Raw genomic sequence first — 16,314 nt, forward strand, 5'->3', positions numbered from 1 at the left:
TACATAAAACTATATAGCTAGATATTGTAGATAAAACTATATAGCTAGGTATTTTAGATAAAACTAAAAAAAATTAAGCCTTTTTTTAACTCGTTTTTTGTAAAAGAAAAAAGATATTTAATTACATAAAACTATATAGCTAGTAGATTTTACTGGTGCAACTAGTAGATTTTATGTAAATTAAATATCTTTCTAAAATAGTAAAATGTAAATGAACAAAAAAAACAACTTAAAAATGGCTTAATTTTTTTGCATGAAAGATATTTATTATTATTATTATTATTATTATTATTATTATTATTATTATTATTATTATTATTATTATTATCAATCGTATATATCCAAAATTGAAAACAAGTAAGGTTTACATTATTTAAAACTAGTAAGAAATTTAATTTACGTAAAACTATATAGCTAGTAGATTTTATTTAAAAAATCTATTTAAAAAAATACTGGTGTAACAAGTAGATTTTATGTTAAATAAGAAATTTAATAAAAATATGAAAATAAAAAAAATAAATAGACTTTATGTTAATTAAGAGATATAATAAAAAGATGAAAATAAAAAAATAAATAGATTTTGTAAAATTGATTTAAACTTAAATAAAATTAGGTGTTAGTACCCAAATGTGTTACATTGATAAACTTAAAAAAATGCAAGGGTATTTTAGTCATTAATTAACTAATTTTGGTATTAGTACCCAAAGGTGTTACAAAATTGAAACCATGGAACCTAAATCTGTTAAAAAATAAAGTTAGTACCCAAAGGCGAAATTAGGTATAAACCACATGACCTATTTGTGTAATTAACTCTATTTTTATAGTGTGTTGGGATATTTGGGACCATAATTAGTTAAGAATAATAAAATAATGTTTCTGACAAAATTTTGGTGTCCCGGGTAATGTCCGGTTGTTCGGTTAAATACCGGTTCGTTAAAGTGCTAATTTGCACCGTTTAGTGTCCTTTATGTACCCTTTTGTAACCCTTTTAATTCCCAACACTTAGGAGGGTATTCTGGATAATAAAACATGAATTTTGCATATTATTTATATGTTAAAAAGCTGATTATAGCTGAATTATGCATATTTCTGCATTTAAAGTGCGTTTCGGGTGCTTTTTAGTGCCTATTCTAGCTTCCAGAAAGTCTATATGTTAACCCTTGTATATACTTTTGGGTTTTAATGTATTCTTGACGTTGGACCTACACCTAGGCTCCAATTTTATTACTGACTGCTTTCTGCAGAATTGTTGACTCAATGCGTCTTACCGGTGAGTTTACTAGTGTTTCTGACGCAACGCTGTTCATTAATGCATAAAGTAATTCTTGTAGTATAACACACACATGAATTCACAAGTATATCATGTAATCAGATAATGTTGACATTTAAGCACATAATTGCAGTCATTAAGTATTAATTAAATTGTACGGAAATTACCGGTTTTGTGCCAGTTGTCACAGTCTCCCCCCGTTAAAAGAATTTCGTCCCGAAATTCAGGCTGAATTAACTCTCGCAGGAGTCTTCTCGAACAGGTGGGGGTACTTTTCTTTAAACTGGTATTCGCGTTCCCACGTGTACTCGGGCCCGTGCTTAGAGTTCCAACGTACTTTGACAAGTTTGACTGTGCTCCTCCTGGTCTTGTTGACTTTCCAGTCGGTAACCTCAACGGGTTGTTCTGTAAATCGGAGGGTGTCATCAACATGCACTTCATCCGCAGGGATGATCACGTTTTTTTGTGTTGGACTCTTCTTGAGGTTGGATACATGGAACGTATCATGCACTCCTTTAAGTTCTTCCGGTAATTCCAACTTGTATGCTACGGTACCAACTCTTTGCAAGATCTTGAATGGCCCGATGTATCGTGGATTCAGCTTTCCACGTTTTCCGAATCTGACTACGCCCTTCCAAGGTGAGACCTTTAGCAAAACTTTGTCTCCCACCTCGAATTCTAATGGTTTTCATCTTCGATCAGCGTAGCTCTTTTGTCGATCTCGAGCCGCCTTAATGCGTTCTCGGATCTGCGTAATCTTGTCGGTTGTCTCTTGTACAAGTTCAGGACCAACCATGCGTTTATCTCCGGCGTCTGCCCAACATAAAGGCGATCGGCACTTGCGGCCATACAGAGCTTCGAACGGTGCGACTTTTATGCTTGTATGATAACTGTTATTGTAGGAAAATTCAACTAAAGGTAGATGAGTATCACAGCTGCCGCCTAGGTCCATGACACATGCGCGAAGCATATCTTCTAATGTTTGTATGGTCCTTTCGCTCTGACCGTCTATTTGCGGATGGAAAGCCGTGCTTAGGTCTAACTGAGATCCAAAGGCTTCCTGAAAGGATTGCCAGATTCTTGAGACAAAGCGTCCATCTCTGTCTGAAATAATTGAGATAGGCACTAGATGGCGTGCCACAATTTCTTTTAAGTATATCTCAGCAAGCTTTCCCGTGCTATCTTTCTCTTGGATCGGTAGGAAGTGCGCAGACTTCTTTAGCCGACCGACTATCACCCATATCATGTCGTGCCCTCTAGGGGTTCTGGGTAATTTCGTTATGAAGTCCATCGAGATTTGCTCCCACTTCCACATGGGAATCTCTGGTTGTTGTAGTAGGCCAGACGGTTTCTGATATTCAGCCTTAACCTTAGCACAGGTTAGGCATTTTCCAACATAAACAGCAACATCGCTCTTAAGTCTCGGCCACCAATAGTATTCTTTTAAGTCTTGATACATCTTGTCCGATCCTGGATGGATCGAGTATCTCGATTTATGCGCTTCATCAAGGATGACTTCTCGAATACCGCCATAGAGCGGAACCCAAATACGCTTCTTAAAGTATAAGGCTCCCTCTTCATTTGGCACCATGTATTTCCACGCACCCCGGAGGTATTCAGCTTTACGGTTTTCCATCTTAAGGGCTTCTTGTTGTGCGTCACGGATACGTGAAGTGAGGTTCGTTCGAATAGTCATTTCCAATGCTCGAACCCTTAGGGTCTTAACCCTTTCCTTTCAGCTTAACGCGTCTGCTACAACGTTTGCCTTTCCAGGATGGTACTTAATCTCACAGTCATAATCGTTCAACAGTTCGACCCAACGTCGTTGACGAATATTTAATTCCTTCTGATCAAGTATGTGTTGTAGGCTTTTGTGATCTGTGAAGATTATACATCGAGTACCATATAAATAATGTCGCCAGATGGCCCAGATCTTCAAGGCGAATATCACTGCGCCTAGCTCCAGGTCGTGCGTGGTGTAGTTCCTTTCATGCACCTTCAATTGTCTTGAAGCGTAAGCGATGACCTTCTGGCATTGCATAAGCACACAACCCAACCCTTGACGTGAAGCGTCGCAGTATACCACGAAGTCTTCAGTGCCTTCGGGTAAAGATAGTATTGGTGCATCGCAGAGTTTATTTTTAAGTAGCTGGAAGGCTTCTTCCTGCTTGTCACCCCAGTCGTACTTCTTGTCTTTCTGCGTGAGGGTTGTCAGCGGTTGAGCTATCTTGGAGAAATTCTCGATGAATCGCCAGTAATAGCCCGCTAAGCCCAAAAATTGTCGAACTTCAGTTGGGGTTTTGGGAGCTTCCCAATTCTTTATGGCTTCTATCTTGGATGGGTCTACATGAATGCCTTTCTCGTTCACGACGTGACCAAGGAACTGTACTTCGCGAATCCAAAATTCGCATTTTGAAAACTTTGCATAAAGTTTCTCTTTCTTCAATAGTTCCAAAATGGTCCTGAGATGCTGCTTGTGCTCTTCTTGCGTTCGTGAGTAAATCAGGATATCATCAATAAATACAATCACGAATTTATCGAGATATGGCTTGCATACGCGGTTCATCAGGTCCATAAATACCGCTGGCGCGTTCGTCAGTCCGAACGGCATCACAAGGAACTCGTAATGCCCATAGCGCGTTCTTAATGCAGTCTTTGGCACGCTTTCCTCTTGTATCCTTAACTGATGGTATCCAGATCGAATATCGATCTTGGAGTAGTAGCTTGATCCTTGTAACTGATCAAATAAGTCATCAATCCTCGGTAATGGGTACCGATTCTTGATAGTGAGCTTGTTCAGTTCTCTGTAATCGATACACATCCGCAGTGTACCATCCTTCTTTTTCACGAACAGTACTGGAGCTCCCCAAGGCAAGAAGCTTGGCCTTATGAATCCTTTATCCAACAACTCCTGAAGTTGTGTAGATAATTCTTGCATTTCGGATGGTGCTAGCCGAGAGGGTGCCTTGGCTACAGGAGCGGCTCCTGGAACCAAGTCTATACGGAATTCGACTTGTCGTTGCGGAGGTAGTCCTGGTAGATCTTCGGGAAAAACATCAGGAAATTCCTTCACCACAGGAATGTCTTCGAGTTTCGGCTCCTCAGCCTTCTTGTCTACAACATGTGCCAGGAAAGCGACACATCCTTTCCTTAAGCACTTCTGCGCCTTCATGCAACTGATGGTTCTTAGAGGCGCATCTTGCTTTTCTCCATGTATGATGAGAGTTTCATCATTCGCCAAAGGGATGCGAATGATTTTCTTATGACAAATGACTTCAGCTTTGTTCTTGGACAACCAGTCCATTCCGACCACTACATCGAAGCTACCTAATTGAATAGGTAAGAGGTCGATGCTAAATCTTCGTTCACCAAGTTCTAGTGTGCAGCCTCTAACAACTTCGCCCGATTCAACAAGTTTACCATTGGCTAGCTCTATAGAATAAGGTATATCTAATCTACTAGATTCTATTCCAAGCATGCGTTTAAATTCCACAGACATGAAGCTATAGTCGGCACCAGTGTCAAATAATATGGATGCAAAGTGATTGTTTACGAGAAACGTACCGGTGACCACATTAGGGTCCTCGCGCGCGTTCCTTGCTCCAATCACAAATGCTCGAGCCTGAGCATTGTTTTTCTTTGGGTAGTCTTTCATAAAATGTTCGTTGCTTCCACAACTGAAGCATCCTTGGTTTCGCCCAGCTTCATTTCCAACCCGGTTACCATTGCCATTTCCATTCCTCCCATTGTTTCCAGCACCATTGCGGTTTCCATTTTCGTTCCTGTTTCCCTTACTCAACAGTCTTCAGTGCGGTGACCCAATTTTCTACACTTGTCGCATCTTGGAACGCGACAAACCCCTTCATGATGACGCTTGCAATGATTGCATTTGGGCAGAGTGCCCATGTATCCTTTAGCTGGAGCGTCATTCATGGCTGCAAGAGGTTTCGCCCCCTGAGGAGGGTTAGTGTCACGCTTCTTGTTGGAACCCTTGCTGTTACGAGTTGCTTGATTCAGGTTTGCATGTTTCCTTTTCTTATCACCGGACGACTCAGCATGCGTCTCGGTATTTTCTGTTGAGTTTAGTGACAGCTTCTTCATACGAACACAATCTTCAGTAAGGCTGATAGCCAGAGTTACAGCCTCGGTGATTGTTTGAGGTTTGGCCGAAGTTACCATGCCACGGAATTCTGGGGCCAGTCCCCAAATGTAGCATTCGATGCGCTTAAATTCGGGAGTCACCATGTAAGGGATCACTCTTGATAGATCATGGAACCTTCGGGTATAACCAGTAATGTCAACACCTTCCATGGATAGTTTCCAGAACTCAGTCTCCAACCTTTGGAGTTCGGTACGAGAGCAATACTTCTCTCTCATCTTCTCTTTCAGTTCATCCCAAGTCATGCCATACGCGGCATCATCGGCCAGAGTTTGAACTTGCAAATTCCACCATGTCAGAGCTTCATCGACAAACAACCCAGTAGCAAAAGTGACTTGCTGATCCGCGGTACATTTGCTCATGCGGATAGTGGCTTCAGTCTTTTCCGTCCAGCGTACAAATGCCACTGCTCCTCCAGTGCCATCGTAGTTCAGTGGTTTGCAATCGAGGAACTGCTTGAAAGTGCAGCCTGTAATTGATTCAACTAACTCACGTGTGAGCAATCGAAGAAATAATGAAACAAGGACCGTTCATAAATTTCTCCATGCTTAGCAAATTGTCTTAAGGTTACCTTGGGCTGCGTTTCCTCCAGACGAATCTCCATTTACGTTGCGCCTAGCATTGCTTGGTCCTCCACTGTCTTGAGTACGGTTCGCCTCGTATTGGGCGATAGCAGCGGAGATCCTCTCTTCCAGTAGAGCGTTCAGCTCTTCAGCAGTTCTTGGCAGTGGGGGAGGAGGAGGTTGATCACGAGCGTTCACAGCTTTCCTGGGTGCCATGTTCTGACGGAACATAACACAACAGGGTTAGACGTTGGTTCGATATCGTCATAATAGTAGTATATATATACACAGGCATATACCACATAAATGACATCAAATAATTATTACTCTAGCAGAGTATTTAGTAGGCTGGAAGGGGTATTCACGATTGACCTTTATCTTTCACTGGGGGAATCTATACGCGATAAGACTTGCTGTGGTTTCTGTGCACTGAATGCCATAATTATGTATGCATCCATAATTACGTAACTCTTTGCACAGTCCGCACAGTTCGTTTCATCCTCGTATTTCTTCCTCCAGATAGGCCATTGTTTTCAGGTAAAGTCATGTATACTAGTGGTATCCTACTTCTAGTACATGTATATGCTAATTATCACACATAATTGCAAGTAACTTCTCAGTTAAAGACAAGTGCTACTCCTGTGCACCCTAAGTCTCGTAGTGTCTTTTCTAGACTCATGTAAACAATTTCAGGCAGTGGATGTCGCGGGAAGTTTTATGCAATGAAAACTCTTTGAAAAATTGTTTTCGTGAAGGATCCTAGAGATTGTAGACTAGACTCGAGAAGGAATCCTGGTTCACTACAATCGCAGCTCTGTTACCAATCTGTCACACCCCTTTCTGCAGCGGAAGCACGAGATATGATCATGAAAGGTTCTCATTGCATACGAAAGGTAAACATACTATATGCTCGTAAAAATAACTTCAAATACCAAACATTTCATAACTGAAAACGTGATTTAAGTGTTTACATCACGAGACAACATACAGTCTGAAACGATTACAACTTTATTCAAAGACAAACATAAACGACATCCAAGAGCATGAGTACGACCGCGCGCACATCCACTTTAGTTACCCGAATTCCATAAGCTAATTCTACTCAGGTTTCAAGTTGTGACTCAAAATACAACACATATTTTCTGCAGCAAAACGCAGCTTGAGCTACTGTCCATAAACAGACCTTTAAAAATAGTAAATGACCTCGAAAAATTACGATTCCAGTGCCATTTGATCCGTTTTTCGAAAATACATAATTTAGGCTTCAGAAAATCAGTTTTTCGATTTATAATGATCCAGTTACAGCCAGTTGAAGTTGGCTGAAAATGCTAATCAGCATGCTTTTTATAGTGTAAATGTTACTAAAACGCATCAACAAATGTCCTAACAACGGGTTTATCAAGAAATTAACGATCAAACATCATGCATGATTTAACCAACTTAATCCAACCAGATTTCATCATTATGTAAGTTTATGTTCATGTTCTTTGTTCATGTTCTTTTTATTTTCTCGTGTTACACATCAACTACAATCTTTCGAATAATCAACGTAGAAGTGACCAAGAGTTAAATTGAAGACTTACAACTAGCACAAGGCTAGGGATGAAATTGTGAACAAAGAATGATGATGAAGATGGTGCGAGAATGCAAAGTGTGATGTTTCTTCAAGACCTCCAAGCTTCACAAAACTTCTTCTAGCACTTGATTTGGACTTGAAAATGGAACAAGTGAATGAGTGTTGAAGTGATGGTGGTGGTGGCGGTTATGAGCAGCCAAGAAGGAGAGAGAGAGAGTGAAGGAGATGGTGTCACATCCCCCGATCCCTAGTTCCCGGGAACGGGCGGCCGTGAGCCAGTTTCGGTGGTATCACGTTTATTTATCCAATTTAGCAGCGGAAATTTTCATCATGACCGTAGTTAGGAAATATTTAATCAGAGTAAACCACCATGTTTTATAACATTAAACACATGGGTAAAACCCAAGTTTTCAATACACACATTTCATAGGAATAAATCCTATTTATTTAATAAAAACATCTATTTTATTCTTAGGTAACTTTATTGCCACTTTTCCAACCTTCAGTGCTGTCCAGCTGGCTTCTATTTGGCCTTCACATTTTGTTACCTGAAACGCGTTTTAAAAACATTTTGTCAGTGGGAAATACTGGTGAGTGAATCCCAGTTTAATCAAGTTTAAATAACTCATTTCACAGTGAACAGTATTAAGGGCGATCCCGCAATTACATTTGTTTCCAAGTTATATCAATTATCACCCGTTGGTACTGTCAGACCTGACTTGTGGAAATGTTACTCCTTAACCAGGTGGTAACGAATTTTGTATACAAAACCCCAACATACCCACGATAATTGTATTCTTACAAATACTCAATAACTGTTAGTCGCATGGAAAGGTATTTAAGGTATTGTAAAAACATTTAACAAAAAGAGGATTACTCACAAAAATGAGTATATAAAAAGCGGATTAACTCACATTGCTGTTTTAGGTTATCCTTTAGGGTTTCCTGGTGAATATCTATAATTTACACAAATGCACGTGTGTTAGTATAATAACCCATTTTAACATTAGTAATACCCTCCCCGAGACGGCATTCCAACGACTACGTCGGGCAGAACCACGACAGCCGTTACGGAACCCTAGATCAATCGGGCAGCGTTTCTAATACGTCTCCAGGGGTTATAATACTTACATCGTAGCAGAACCTTGCTAATTAGGGGGTATAATGCCCGTATATTATGCCTACTATCAGAAATTTGAGATTTTAGAATGAAAATGAACGAGCAGACTGAAGATCCGATGCGTTCTATTTATAGTTGCTGATTCTGGGTTTGTCGCGGCCCGCGTAACATATGGGCAGAGCTTACGCGGCCCGCGTTGACTCCGGTCAACTGCGTAGCTTAGCTGGGTCATCAACTAGCTTGTCCGGGTGTTGGGCCACGTGGCCGCACCGGGCTTTGCCACATTCTAGGTCTCTCGCGGCCCGCATAAACTTAAACGAAATCGTACGCGGCCCGCCTGAACTTAAGTTTCACCGAAACCAACTATGAGCTTTAATACGGCCCGCGTAAAGTTGAGGTGAGGTCCTACGCGGCCCGCCTCAGCTTAATTTTTAGTGTTTTTAATTTATTTTATGTGTTATATTACATTTTGGGCTCGGTTCTCACATACGGGGTGCATATAAAGACATGTTGAGACAATTTAAGATATATTAGGGTGTCAAAATTATTATGAGGGTGTCGGTTTTACCGAGGGTTATTACATCCTCCCCACCTTGTTTTAGAGCTCGTCCTCGAGATCTACTGGAACAAGTGTGGATATTTCTTTTGCATTTCTGATTCAAGCTCCCATGTGTACTCAGGTCCTCTTTTGGAGTCCCACTTCACTTTGACCAGAACTAATCTCTTATGTTTGAGATTTTTAATTTTCCTATCTTCAATCTGTAGAGGTTTCTCTACAAATTTGAGTTGTTCATTTACTTCTATATCTTTAAGAGGTACTAAGAGTGATTCGTCGGCTAGACACTTTTTGAGATTAGATACATGAAATACATCATGTATTCCTGTCATTTCCTCTGGCAGTTGTAGCTGATAGTCTACAGGTCCTATTCTTTTAATAATCTGAAAAGGTCCAATATACCTGGGACTAAGCTTTCCTCTCTTGATGAATCTTACCACTCCTTTCCAAGGAGAGACTTTTATCAATACTTTGTCACCTACCTGAAATTCTAATGGTTTACGTCTGTTGTCAGCGTAGCTCTTCTGTCGATCACGTGCTGCTTTCAGTCGTTCCTTGACTTGAATAATTTTATCAGTTGTTTCTTGTACTATCTCCGGTCCAGATAGTTGTTTTTCCCCAATTTCTGCCCAACAGACTGGGGTTCTGCACTTTCGTCCATAAAGTGCTTCGAATGGTGCAGCATTGATACTTGTGTGATAACTGTTATTATAAGAAAATTCTATTAAAGGTAAGTGTTCGTCCCAATTACCTCCGAAATCAATTACACAAGCTCTAAGCATGTCTTCCATCGTCTGGATTGTCCTTTCGCTTTGCCCGTCTGTTTGAGGATGATAAGCTGTGCTTAGGTTCAACTTGGTTCCCATTGCTTTTTGGAAACTTGACCAAAAATGAGAAGTAAATCGGCTATCTCTATCAGAAACAATTGATAAAGGAATTCCATGTAATGAAACAATTTCATTTACATATAATTTGGCTAATTGTTCCATACTAAAGGTTTCCTTCATTGGTAGGAAATGAGCTGAAATGGTTAGCCTATCTACAATCACCCAGATTGTATCATTACCTTTTCTTGTTTTGGGTAATTTGGTAACAAAATCCATTGTTGTCAATTCCCATTTCCAAACTGGCATTTCTAATTGTTGTAACAAACCTGAGGGTTACTGATGTTCAGCTTTAACTTGTGAGCAAGTTAAACATTTAGAAACATAGGCTGCTACATCCTTTTTCATTCCTATCCACCAGAAATTTTTCCTTAAATCCTGGTACATTTTATCACTTCCTGGATGCATCGTATATTTAGATTCATGGGCCTCTTCTAATATACAGTGACGTAAATTTCCTAATTTAGGTATTCACATTCTCTTTTTATGGAACCTCCAAATTCCATCTGTTCCTTGTTCTAACTCCTTAATCATTCCTTTTAATTTTTCAGTATCCTCCTTGATTACTGATTCTTGTGCTTTTCTAATCTGATCGTTTAAATCTACTTGTAGATTTAATTTAAGAGAACGTACCCTTTTTGGCTTTTCATGATACTTTCGACTTAAAGCATCTGCCACTACATTTGCTTTTCCTGCATGATACTGGATATCACAATCATAATCACTAAGTAATTCCATCCAGCGTCTCTGTCTCATATTCAACTCTTTTTGCCCGAAGACATACCTTAAACTTTTATGATCTGTAAAAACGGTAAACTTACTACCATAAAGATAATGTCTCCAAATCTTAAGGGCAAAAATTATAGCTCCTAATTCCAAATCATGAGTTGAATAATTTTCTTCATGATTCTTAAGCTGTCTAGAGGCGTAAGCTATAACCTTTTGACGTTGCATTAATACACATCCAAAACCTAACTTATAAGCGTCACAAAAGACTACAAAGTCTTCAGTTCCTTCTGGTAACGCTAGTATGGGTGTATGGGTTAATCTTTGCTTAAGAATTCTAAAAGCTTCTTCTTGTTTTGGTCCCCATTCAAACTTAACAGATTTCCAGGTTAACTTAGTTAAAGGAATGGCTATTCTAGAAAAATCTCGAATAAATCTTCTATAATAACCGGCCAATCCTAAGAAACTTCTAACCTCAGTTGGCGACTCAGGGGTTTTCCATTTGGTAATTGCCTCGATCTTTGTTGGATCCACATGGATCCTTCATGATTAACTAAATGTCCGAGGAATTGCACCTGTTCTAGCCAAAACTCACATTTTGAAAACTTAGCATAAAGCTTTTCCTTTCTCAATAAACTTAAAAGTAAGTGTAAGTTCTTTGCATGCTCTTCTTTACTTTTAGAGTAAATTAGAATATCATCTATGAAGACAATTATGAATTTATCCAAATATGGCTTACATATTCGGTTCATCATGTCCATAAATGCGGCTGGGGCATTGGTTAAACCAAAGGGCATGACAGTAAATTCATAATGACCATACCTTGTTCTGAATGCAGTTTTAGGAATATCTTCTTCCTGTACCTTTAATTGATGATATCCTGATCTTAAATCGATTTTAGAGAAAAATCGAGCTCCTTGAAGTTGATCAAACAAATCATCGATCCTCGGTAATGGATACCGATTTTTAATCGTGACTTTGTTTAATTCACGGTAGTCAATGCACATACGCATTGATCCGTCCTTCTTTTTAACAAATAAAATTGGTGCTCCCCATGGCGATGAGCTTGGCTGTATGAATCCTTTCTCCAACAATTCGTCTAGTTGTTTCTTCAGTTCTTGCATTTCCGCGGGTGCCAAACGGTAAGGTGCTTTGGCAATTGGTGCTGTTCCTGGTAGCAGGTGAATTCTGAATTCAACTTCCCTGTCTGGCGGTAGTCCTGGCAATTCTTCTGGAAGATATCTAAAAATTGAGACACTACTAGAATGTCTTTTAATTCTTTTCCTTTAGTGTTAGTGATTATAGAAATCAAATACACTATAGATCCTTTCCTTATATAACTCGCAGTTTTCATCACAGAGATGAATTTAGTGGATCTAAATGGTTTATCTCCTTTAATTGTGATCTTTTCACCTCTTGGTGATTTTACCTGAATTGACTTTTGATCACATAAGATATTGGCTTTATTGGCCATCAACCAATCCATTCCTAACACGACATCAAATCCTACCAGCTTCATTGGGTAAAGGTTTGCAATAAATTTTTGATTAAAAATTTCTATTCTTGCTCCCTGCAAGATTTCAGAAATCCTAACGGTTTCTCCATTTGCTGTTTCTACTAGACATTTTTGTGGTAGTTTAGTTAATGATTGATTTAGGAGTTTGCAAAATGAAGTATTAATAAAACTTTGGTTTGCACCAGAGTCAAATAATACTTTAGCAAAAATATCATTAACTAAAAACATACCAGCAATGACGTCCGGAATCATCTTGGCTTCATCTCCCGTTAGAACAAATGCTCTAGCATTTTTAGTATTCTTGTTATTTGCAGCTGGAGCCAATTTTGGACAGTTTGTCTTAATATGACCTTTTTCTCCACAGTTGTAGCACATTCCATTACTGGTTTTTCTCCTGCAATTTTCTTCCTTGTGTCCTGGCGCCTTACAGTAATTACAGTGAGTGGAGCATTTTCCAGAATGCTTCTTCTTGCAGTTTCTGCAGTATGGTGCAGAGGTAGAACCTACATTCCTACGGTTGGAATTCCCAGAACGGAATTCTTGAGTAAGCCTTTGGGTTAGGTTTCTCCTCTGGTCTTCTTCTCTAGTACGGATTAACTCATCTGTCAAGGTATTGGCTAGTTCTACAGCTTCTTCTATAGTTTGGGGTCTAGCTGCCTTGACTACATGTCTAATCTCTCCAATTAATCCCCAGATATAACGGGAGATTAACACTGGTTCAGGTGATGCAAGGGTTGGTACTATCCTAGCATATTCAAAGAATGTGGTAGTGTAACCCTTACTGTCTACCCCGGCCATTCGAAGATTCAAAAACTTATTTGCTATCTGTTCCTTTTCATTGGGATGGCAGAATTTCCTTTCTACCATATTTTTGAACTCCTCCCATTCCATGCTATAAATTCTATCACTTCCTCTTGACTGGAGGATAGTGTTCCACCATTCTAAGGCTGCGTTTTTAAACAGATTTGAAGCAAACATTATCTTATCTTCTTCAGCACACTTGCTTATTTTCAGAACAGCCTCAGTTTTCTCTATCCAGTGTAGGGCTGCAATGAGTCCTTCATTGCCCGAGAATTCTATTGATTTACAGGACCAGAATTCCTTGTAAGAACAACCATATGGCATGGTTCTTCTTCTTTTGGGAATGGGCGCTTGAAGTACGGGTCCATTGTTCACGCTGTGTTCCGGTTTACTTGGTCGTTTACTGCTATGCTTACTTTTATTATTCGCTTCTTGAACCGTTTGAATAATAAATGGCATTGCATCTATAATTCCTTGTGCCACTATGTGTTGAACGGCATTATTATCCATTTGGTTTCCATTGTTATTGTTGTCCGGATTCTCATTAACCACGTTAATGTTACTCTGGTTATCGTTATTCAGATTATCTTGATTTCCCTCGTCGGCCATCTGAATTTTAAACATTTACCAAATATTAATATCACAAATAATATTTGAATATAGCCAATCACATGTCACACACTTTTTGGTCAAAAGCGTCGAGCATTGCGACTTTTACTCTAATAGTATGCATCCGTAGTTTTTTTTTTCTAACACATACACACATATATTATTATATTATATTATATTATTACTACTACCGTTTTCACCATCACATTTACTGATATGGATTCATCCAAAAATCCATATTGCGCTCATCGTATTTCCATACGAGACGCTCTCCCACCTGTCGCATTCTCTCACTGTTTTCTAAAATTTCCTCACCGAAAGTCCTAAGTTCTTGGACATTTTCTGCACTCATTGGGGGTGCAGGTTCTAGGACTGGGTTTGGAATCTGGGGTGCGGGTTCCTGATATGGAGGCATAGGGGCCTGGTATGGGTATGGATTCTCTAAAATTTCCCTAACATATGCATCACTAATATTGTAGGGATCTTGAGGATCTAACCCTGGGTAGGCTCCTAAGTTGGGCATTGGCACATTTTCCTGTATTGGGTTTTGTTGCACATAGTCCCTAATTTCATCCCACCAGGGGTCATAATTTGGGTCTAGGGGGTTTGGTGCAGGTACCCTAGGTATCTCCTTCGGGTTGAAATCATGCATTTCTACTTGATTTCCAGGGTTTTCTACTTCCATGGGTTGGTCAGGAATTTGTGGTTGTGGTTGGGGTGCTAGCATTTGTTCCAGCTTTGGGTCAGCAGTAGTGGTTGCTAAAATATGGATATTAGCTATACCCCTATTGAGCATATCCTGATTATAGGCATCAGTCTATCTTTTTGCTGCGGCTAACACTCGCTGTTCCTGCAACTTTTTCATTCGTTTCCTACGCTCGTGTGCTCCCCTACTGAACCATCCCCTCTTTTTCTGAGGAAATGGCTCTTCAGATTTAGCCTTAAACACAAAGATTCCTTCTTCCGTATCAGCAGAGTACCCTGAGAGGGCAGGCTGAGAAGAGGAGGTGCCTTCGCTCCTAGGCGAACCAGACAATTGACGATACGTGTCAGATGGTCCTTGGTCGCTCATACTGTAAACTAACAAACAGTCAGATAACACATAGCAGGAAAATACAATTATGCACGTATTTCCGTAATTTATTTCCTAACACTTTGAATTTTGATGTCAGCAGAACACTTCTGTGGCTGAATCAGTGGCATAGCTCTGATACCACCTTCTGTCACAGCCCCCGATCCCTAGTTCCCGGGAACGGGCGGCTGTGAGCCAGTTTCGGTGGTATCACGTTTATTTATGCAATTTAGCAGCGGAAATTTTCATCAGGACCGTAGTTAGGAAATATTTAATCAGAGTAAACCACCATGTTTTATAACATTAAACACATGGGTAAAACCCAAGTTTTCAATACACACATTTCATAGGAATAAATCCTATTTATTTAATAAAAACATCTATTTTATTCTTAGGTAACTTTATTGCCACTTTTCCAAGCCTTCAGTGCTGTCCAGCTGGCTTCTATTTGGCCTTCACATTTTGTTACCTGAAACGCGTTTTAAAAACATTTTGTCAGTGGGAAATACTGGTGAGTGAATCCTAGTTTAATCAAGTTTAAATAACTCATTTCACAGTGAACAGTATTGAGGGCGATCCCGCAATTACATTTGTTTCCAAGTTATATCAATTATCACCCGTTGGTACTGTCAGAGCTGACTTGTGGAAATGTTACTCCTTAACCAGGTGGTAACAAATTTTGTATACAAAACCCCAACATACCCACGATAATTGTATTCTTACAAATACTCAATAACTGTTAGTCGCATGGAAAGGTATTTAAGGTATTGTAAAAACATTTAACAAAAAGAGGATTACTCACAAAAATGAGTATATAAAAAGCGGATTAACTCACATTGCTGTTTTAGGTTATTGATGTGCGTGAAGTGTGTTATAATTTTGATATATATTTAAGCCCCTTTTTACACTTTTAGCCAAGTTTTAAATTTATAAAACACGATATTTACTAACACTAAACACACATATGGGCAAGTGCACCCATCGTGGACGTAGTATAGTGTTGGTAAGATACCGAGGTCGTCCAAGGACACAAGAGCTTTTAATACCGGTTTATCCTCAACGTCTAACCAAATCAAAAAGTGAGAAAAATGTTTTAAACTAAGAAAAATAAAAACTAACTAAATGCTGAAAAATAAAATAAAATAAAAACAGATAGACAAGATGAATCACTTGGATCCGACACGTGTATTAGTATAACCTTTGATTATTTTCGCACTTTTACACTTGTTTAAGAGATTATCTTAGTTATTGTAGTAGGCCCCTCTTTTGAAGGCGACGTTACCCTCAACCCAGTAGTTTGAGTCAGCAAGGATACAATCCTAAAGGGTCGGATTATTGGAAGATAATGAATTAAGTTATTAATGCAAATTGTGGTAGGCCCCGCTTTCGGCGGTGACGTTACCCTCGGCTAAGTAGTCTGAGTCAGCAGGGATACAGTCCTAAATAGCCGGGTTATAGTATT

This window comes from Helianthus annuus, chromosome 15 (genome assembly GCF_002127325.2).
Source record: "Helianthus annuus cultivar XRQ/B chromosome 15, HanXRQr2.0-SUNRISE, whole genome shotgun sequence".
In the NCBI taxonomy this organism is placed as follows: domain Eukaryota; kingdom Viridiplantae; phylum Streptophyta; class Magnoliopsida; order Asterales; family Asteraceae; genus Helianthus; species Helianthus annuus.